Consider the following 9,295-nt stretch of genomic DNA (forward strand, 5'->3'; position numbering starts at 1 on the left):
AGCCCGACGAATCTCTTTACGGGCTGTTCGACCTATTGAATGGCTCTGTCGAGACTCGAGACCCTGTCCGAGTGTGACAGCAGTGACCCTGTGGCAGAAGTCCTGGTGGTCAACACTCCTCACAACCCGCATAGTTTCCGTCGTGACGATGGCGGCGATGGCGGCGGCGATCCTTCGCGTGTTCATGAGGAATATCATCCCGAAGCCCTCACTTCGCAGCAGAGGGAGGAGCTGCACCGCCGCAACGCGGAGGCCCTCCACACTCCCATCGTCGGGGAGACCGCCGAGGCTCGGGCCTTGGAGGCTGCGCGCCTGGCCACTTTGGCTGAGCACACGCGGCTGGAGAACCTTCAGCATTCACTCGACGAGCGCGCTCGGCAGCAGATTCCCGAATCCAATCGACGACGACAACTGTTTCCACCTGAACCTCAGGTATACCGCACTCGGATTCAGAGTCTTACAGCTGCGGCCCGTATAGCAGAGTCGATTCAGCCGTCCCAATCAGAGGCTGGAAGAGGTTTGATGCAGATTAGAGCTCTGCTCCGGGCAGCAGGAGAGCAAAACTCCGCTGTTTCTCAGTCTTGTAATAGGATCCACAGCAGATCTGTGATGGCTGACATAGTTCAGTCGGCTCACAGCCCAAGATCGCCCCGGCGGCGTGAGGGACGCAAGCATCGCCAAGAGTAGTATTTGGGTCGGAATCACAAGAAGTATGATCACCGACTCGGTCGTGATGGCCGCCGTCGAGTGCCTACGCCTCCTCCGAGGAGCGGATCGTATGTGCCCCGGCAATATGATGACAGGAGCCCGCATGGCGGTGAGCGGAGGGTCCCAGTCGACCCAGAGAGTCGGGGTTTGATGCGAGGTCAATCCTCGTTCAAGGTCTGGTCGACAGGAACAGAGCACACAGGGAAGGACTTGACAGAGATCGTCCGACTGGCAGTAGAGTTCATGTCTCCGGACCTGAATGTTTCAACAGATCCATCAGAGCTACTGAGATTCCCCCCAACTTCAGGTTGGCAACGGGAGTGAGCAAGTTTACTGGTGAATCAAAGCCTGACACTTGGCTGGAGGATTACCGAGTGGCTGTACAGATCGGTGGTGGTAATGATGAGGTGGCAATGAAGCATCTTCCTCTGATGTTAGAGGGTTCGGCCAGAGCATGGCTGAATCAGTTGGCTCCAGGCAGTATATTCAGTTGGGAAGAGTTGGCCCGAGTGTTCGTCAGAATGTTTGAGGGCACTTGCAAATGACCCACAGGCCTGGCTGAGTTGCAACATTGCATGCAGAAACCAAATGAAACTTTGAGGGATTACATTCAGAGGTGGACCGCTTTGCATCACACAGTGGAAAATGTGTCTCAGCACCAAGCAGTATGCGCCTTCAAGGAGGGCGTTCGGTACAGAGAGCTTAACCTGAAATTCAGTCGGACAGGGGATATGACTCTGACGCGACTGATGGAAATAGCCACTTGGTACGCTAACGAAGAAGAAGAAGACCAACTCCGCAGTGGCAAGAGCAAACCAGTCGGCCAAGAAACCGGAGGAGGTAATTCCAATCGGAAGCAGAAACGCAAAGCCGAGCCCGCAGGTCCTGGTGAAACTGCAGCTGTGATCCAAGGAAAATTTAAGGGAAAACCTAAGGGGCCCTGGACCCCCAAGAAGGTAAAAGATCAAGCAGGGAATGATGTGTTGGATTTGCCATGTCACATTCACACCAAGAAAGACGAAGAGGGAAATCTGATTTATCCCAAGCATACCACTCGATAGTGTCGACTCCTTATCCAACAATTCCGAGAGAAACAACCTAGTGAGAAAGAGAAGGTATCTGATAAGGATGAAGACAAGGAGGAGGATGATGGTTTCCCCAATCTCAATTCCACCTTAGTGATTTTTGCTGACATCGAGAGCAAAAGTCGACTGAAAGTCATAAATAGAGAAGTGAACATGGTTGCCCCGGCAACAACGACATATTTGGAGTGGTCACAAACTGCTATCACATTCGACCAGTCCTATCACCCAGCACGCATTGCCACTCCAGGGCGGCAAGCGTTGGTAGTTGACCCAGTTGTTGGAGGCACTCGACTGACCAAAGTATTGATGGATGGTGGCAGTGGTTTGAATATTCTCTATGCTGAGACCCTGAGAGGGATGGGCATTCCGATGTCCAAACTTAGTGAGAGCAACATGAGGTTCCACGGAGTCATCCCTGGAAAGAAGGCTGATTCACTCGGCCAGATAAGTCTCGACGTGGTTTTCGGTGATTCTAAGAATTACCGTAAGGAAAAGTTGACATTTGAAGTTGTGGATTTTCAAAGTGCCTATCATGCTATTATGGGCAGACCTGCATATGCCCGTTTCATGGCTCGACCGTGTTACGTGTACCTTAAGCTGAAGATGCCTGGTCCCAGAGGCGTGATCACAGTTACTAGTAATCGGTAGAGAGTAGAAGAGGGCCTCCAGACGGGCTCGAAAATTGCCGATGAACAAATGTTGAAATGCAAGAATACCAGAAGAATGCAGATCCGAGTGATTTGTTACACACCAAGAAGGCCTGCTTTAGAATCTGCATTTTAGTCATCCGTTGAAACGAAGCCAGTTCACATTCACCCGACCGATCCCAATGCTGCTCCGACTCATATCTCAATGACGCTCGACAGCAAATAGGAAGAAGCGCTCATCCAGTTCCTCCGTGAGAACTGGGACATCTTTGCATGGAAACCTTCTGACATGCCAAGTGTACCCAGGGGACTGGCTGAGCACCGTTTGCGAGTCAACCCGAAGGCAAAACCCGTTAAAGAGCATCTCCATCGGTCCGCCGTGGAGAAGAGAAAGGCAATCGGCGAGGAGGTGGCCCGGCTTCTGGCAGCTGAGTTCATCCGCGAAATTTACCACTCCGAGTGGCTCGCCAATGTTGTCATGGTCCCCAAGAAGGATGATTCACTTCGTATGTGCATTGATTTCAAGCATATAAATCGGGCCTGCCCGAAAGATCATTTCCCTCTCCCTTGCATCGACCAGATTGTCGACTCAACTACGGGGTGTGAGCGCTTGTCTTTTTTGGATGCATATTCCGGATATCATCAGATCCGACTGTATGGACCTGATAAAAAAAACAGCTTTTATCACCCCATTCGGGTGCTTTTGCTATGTCACCATGCCATTCGGTCTCAAGAATGCTAGTGCCACATTTATGAGGATGATTCAGAAGTGCTTGCTCACTCAAATCAGTCAGAATGTGGAAGCATATGTTGGGGAACGTAGTAATTTCAAAAAATTTCCTACGCACACGCAAGATCATGGTGATGCATAGCAACGAGAGGGGAGAGTGATGTCCACGTACCCTCGTAGACCGACAGCGGAAGCGTTATCACAACGCGGTTGATGTAGTCGTACGTCTTCGCGATCCGACCGATCAAGTACCGAACGTACGGCACCTCCGAAGTTCTACACACGTTCAGCTCGATGACGTCCCTCGAACTCCGATCCAGCCGAGTGTTGAGGGAGAGTTTCGTCAGCAAGACGGTGTGGTGACGATGATGATGTTCCACCGACACAGGGCTTCGCCTAAGCTCCGCGACGGTATTATCGAGGTGTAATCTGGTGGAGGGGGGCACCGCACACGGCTAAAATATCGTATATCAAGTGTGTCCTTAGGTGCCCCCCTGCCCCCGTATATAAAGGAGCAAGGGGGAGGCCGGCAGCCCTTAGGCGCGCCAAGGAGAGAGGGGGAGTCCTCCTCCTAGTAGGAGTAGGACTCCCCTTTCCTAGTCCTACTAGGAAAGAAGGGGGGGAGGAAAGAGAGGGAGAGGGAGAGGGAAAGGGGGCTGCGCCCCCCTCTCCTAGTCCAACTAGGACTCCCCTTGGGAGGGGGCACGCCACCTCCTGGCTGCTGCCCTCTATCTCCCCTCAAGGCCCACCAAGGCCCAATACTTCCCGGGGGGGGGGGGGGGTTCCGGTAACCCTCGGCACTCCGGTTTAATCCGAAACTTCTCCGGAACGCTTCCGGTGTCCGAATATAGTCGTCCAATATATCAATCTTTACGTCTCGACCATTTCGAGACTCCTCGTCATGTCCGTGATCACATCCGGGACTCTGAACAACCTTTGGTACATCAAAACATATAAACTCATAATATAATTGTCATCGTAACTTAAGCGTGCGGACCCTTTGGGTTCGAGAATTATGTAGACATGACCGAGACACCTCTCCGGTCAATAACCAATAGCGGGACCTGGATGTCCATATTGGCTCCCACATATTCTACAAAGATCTTTATCGGTCAGACCGCATAACAACATACGTTGTTCCCTTTGTCATCGGTATGTTACTTGCCCGAGATTCGATCGTCGGTATCTCGATACCTAGTTCAATCTCGTTACCGGCAAGTCTCTTTACTCGTTCCGTAATACATCATCCCGCAACTAACTCATTAGTCACAATGCTTGCAAGGCTTATAGTGATGTGCATTACCGAGTGGGCCCAGAGATACCTCTCCGACAATCGGAGTGACAAATCCTAATCTCGAAATACGCCAACCCAACAAGTACCTTTGGAGACACCTGTAGAGCACCTTTATAATCACCCAGTTACGTTGTGACGTTTGGTAGCACACAAAGTGTTCCTCCGGTAAACGGGAGTTGCATAATCTCATAGTCATAGGAACATGTATAAGTCATGAAGAAAGCAATAGCAACATACTAAACGATCGGGTGCTAAGCTAACGTAATGGGTCATGTCAATCACGTCATTCTCCTAATGAGGTGATCCCGTTAATCAAATGACAACTCATGTCTATGGCTAGGAAACACAACCATCTTTGATTAACGAGCTAGTCAAGTAGAGGCATACTAGTGACACTCTGTTTGTCTATGTATTCACACATGTATTATGTTTCCGGTTAATACAATTCTAGTATGAATAATAAACATTTATCATGATATAAGGAAATATATAATACTTTATTATTGCCTCTAGGGCATATTTCCTTCAGTCTCCCACTTGCACTAGAGTCAATAATCTAGTTCACATCGCCATGTGATTTAACATCAACAATTCATATCACCATGTGATTAACACCCATAGTTCACATCTCTATGTGACCAACACTCAAAGGGTTTACTAGAGTCAATAATCTTGTTCACATCGCTATGTGATTAACACCCAAAGAGTACTAAGGTGTGATCATGTTTTGATTGTGAGATAATTTTAGTCAACGGGTCTGTCACATTCAGATCCGTAAGTATTTTGCAAATTTCTATGTCTACAATGCTCTGCAGGGAGCTACTCTAGCTAATTGCTCCCACTTTCAATATGTATCTAGACCGAGACTTTAGAGTCATCTAGATTAGTGTCAAAACTTGCATCGATGTAACCCTTTACGACGAACCTTTTGTCACTTCCATAATCGAGAAACATGTCCTTATTCCACTAAGGATAATTTTGACCGCTGTCCAGTGATCTACTCCTAGATCACTATTGTACTCCCTTGCCAAAATCAGTGTAGGGTATACAATAGATCTGGTACACAGCATGTCATACTTTATAGAACCTATGGCCAAGGCATAGGGAATGACTTTCATTCTCTTTCTATCTTTTGCCGTGGTCGGGCTTTGAGTCTTTACTCAATTTCACACCTTGTAACACAGGCAAGAACTCTTTCTTTGACTGTTCTATTTTGAACTACTTCAAAATCTTGTTAAGGTATGTACTCATTGAAAAACTTATCAAGCATCTTCATCTATCTCTATAGATCTTGATGCTCAATATGTAAGCAGCTTCACCGAGGTCTATCTTTGAAAAACTCCTTTCAAACACTCCTTTATGCTTTGCAGAATAATTCTACATTATTTCCGATAAAAAATATGTCATTCACATATACTTATCAGAAATGCTGTAGTGCTCCCACTCACTTTCTTGTAAATACAGGCTTCTCCAAAAGTCTGTATAAAACCAAATGCTTTGATCACACTATCAAAGCGTTTATTCCAACTCCGAGAGGCTTGCACCAGTCCATAAATGGATCGCCGGAGCTTGCACACTTTGTTAGCTCCCTTTGGATAGACAAAACCTTCCGGTTGCATCATATACAACTCTTCTTCCAGAAATCCATTCAGGAATGCAGTTTTGACATCCATTTGCCAAATTTCATAATCATAAAATGCGGCAATTGCTAACATGATTCGGACAGACTTAAGCATCGCTACGGGTGAGAAGGTCTCATCGTAGTCAATCCCTTGAACTTGTCGAAAACCTTTCGCAACAAGTCGAGCTTTATAGACAGTACCATTACCATCAGCGTCAGTCTTCTTCTTGAAGATCCATTTATTTTCAATGGCTTGCCGACCATCGGGCAAAGTCAACCAAAGTCCATACTTTGTTCTCATACATGGATCCCATCTCGGATTTCATGGCTTCAAGCCATTTTGCGGAATCTGGGCTCACCATCGCTTCTTCATAGTTCGTAGGTTCATCACGGTCTAGTAACATGACCTCCAAAACAGGATTGCCGTACCACTCTGGTGCGGATCTTACTCTGGTTGACCTACGAGGTTTAGTAACAACTTGATCTGAAGTTTCATGATCATCATCATTAACTTCCTCACTAATTGGTGTAGGAGTCACAGGAACAGATTTCTGTGATGAACTACTTTCCAATAAGGGAGCAGGTACAGTTACCTCATCAAGTTCTACTTTCCTCCCACTCACTTCTTTCGAGAGAAACTCCTTCTCTAGAAAGGATCCATACTAAGCAACGAATGTCTTGCCTTTGGATCTGTGATAGAAGGTGTACCCAACTGTCTCCTTTGGGTATCCTATGAAGACACATTTCTCCGATTTGGGTTTGAGCTTATCAGGATGAAACTTTTTCACATAAGCATCGCAACCCCAAACTTTAAGAAACGACAACTTTGGTTTCTTGCCAAACCACAGTTCATAAGGCGTCGTCTCAACGGATTTTGATGGTGCCCTATTTAACGTGAATGTAGCTGCCTCTAATGCATAACCCCAAAACGATAGTGGTAAATTGGTAAGAGACATCATAGATTGCACTATATCCAGTAAAGTACGATTACGACGTTCGGACACACCATTACGCTGTGGTGTTCCGGGTGGCGTGAGTTGCGAAACTATTCCGCATTATTTCAAATGTAGGTCAAACTCGTAACTCAAATATTCTCCTCCACGGTCAGATCGTAGGAATTTTATTTTCTTGTTACGATGATTTTCAACTTCACTCTGAAATTCTTTGAACTTTTCAAATGTTTCAGACTTATGTTTCATTAAGTAGATATACCCATATCTGCTCAAATCATCTGTGAAGGTGAGAAAATAACAATATCCGCCACGAGCCTCAATATTCATCGGACCACATACATCTGTATGTATGATTTCCAACAAATCTGTTGCTCGCTCCATAGTTCCGGAGAACGGTGTTTTGGTCATCTTGCCCATAAGGCACGGTTCGCAAGTACCAAGTGATTCAAAATCAAGTGATTCCAAAATTCCATCAGTATGGAGTTTCTTCATGCGTTCTACACCGATATGACCCAAACGGCAGTGCCACAAATAAGTTGCACTATCATTATTAACTTTGCATCTTTTGGCTTCATTATTATGAATATGTGTATCACTACGATCGAGATCCAACAAACCATTTTATTGGGTGTATGACCATAGAAGGTTTTATTCATGTAAACAGAACAACAATTATTCTCTAATTTAAATGAATAAACGTATTGCAACAAACATGATCAAATCATATTCATGCTCAACGCAAACACCAAATAACACTTATTTAGTTTCAACACTAATCCCGAAAGTATAGGGAGTGTGCGATGATGATCATATCAATCTTGGAACTACTTCCAACACACATCGTCACCTCGCCTTTTACTAGTCTCTGTTTATTCTGCAACTCCCGTTTCGAGTTACTACTCTTAGCAACTGAACCAGTATCAAATGCCGAGGGGTTGCTATAAACACTAGTAAAGTACACATCAATAACATGTATATCCAATATACTTTTGTTCACTTTGCCATCCTTCTTATCCACCAAATACTTGGGGTAGTTCCGCTTCCAGTGACCAATCCCTTTGCAGTAGAAGCACTTAGTCTCAGGCTTAGGTACAGACTTGGGCTTCTTCACTTGAGTAGCAACTTGCTTGCCGTTCTTCTTGAAGTTCCCCTTCTTCCCTTTGCCCTTTTATTGAAACTAGTGGTCTCGTCAACCATCAACACTTGATGTTTTTCTTGATTTCTACCTTCGTCGATTTCAGCATCACGAAGAGCTCGGGAATTACTTTCGTCATCCCTTGCATACTATAGTTCATCACGAAGTTCTACTAACTTGGTGATGGTGACTAGAGAATTCTGTCAATCACTATTTTATCTGGAAGATTAACTCCCACTTGATTCAAGCGATTGTAGTACCCAGACAATCTGAGCACATGCTCACTAGTTGAGCGATTCTCCTCCATCTTTTAGCTATAGAACTTGTTGGAGACTTCATATCTCTCAACTCGGGTATTTGCTTGAAATATTAACTTCAACTCCTGGAACATCTCATATGGTCCATGACGTTCAAAACGTCTTTGAAGTCCCGATTCTAAGCCGTTTAAGCATGGTGCACTAAACTATCAAGTAGTCATCATATTGAGCTAGCCAAACGTTCATAACGTCTGCATCTGCTCCTGCAATAGGCCTGTCACCTAGCGGTGCATCAAGGACATAATTCTTCTATGCAGTAATGAGGATAATCCTCAGATCACAGATCCAATCCGCATCTTTGCTACTAACATCTTTCAACATAATTTTCTCTAGGAATCATATCTAAAATAAACACAGGGAAGCAAAAACGCGAGCTATTGATCTACAACATAATTTGCAAAAATACTATCAGGACTAAGTTCATGATAAATTCAAGTTCAATTAATCATATTACTTAAGAACTCCCACTTAGATAGATATCCCTCTAATCATCTAAGTGATTACGTGATCCAAATCAACTAAACCATGTCCGATCATCACGTGAGATGGAGTAGTTTCAATGGCGAACATCACTATGTTGATCATATCTACTATATGATTCACGCTCGACCTTTCGGTCTCTGTGTTCCGAGGCCATATCTACATATGCTAGGCTCGTCAAGTTTAACCTGAGTATTCCGCGTGTGCAACTGTTTTGCACCCGTTGTATTTGAACGTAGAGCCTATCACACCCGATCATCACGTGGTGTCTCTGTTGGAAATATGCCCTAGAGGCAATAATAAATAGGTTATTATTATATTTCCT

Source organism: Triticum aestivum, chromosome 3D (genome assembly GCF_018294505.1).
Source record: "Triticum aestivum cultivar Chinese Spring chromosome 3D, IWGSC CS RefSeq v2.1, whole genome shotgun sequence".
Lineage (NCBI taxonomy): Eukaryota > Viridiplantae > Streptophyta > Magnoliopsida > Poales > Poaceae > Triticum > Triticum aestivum.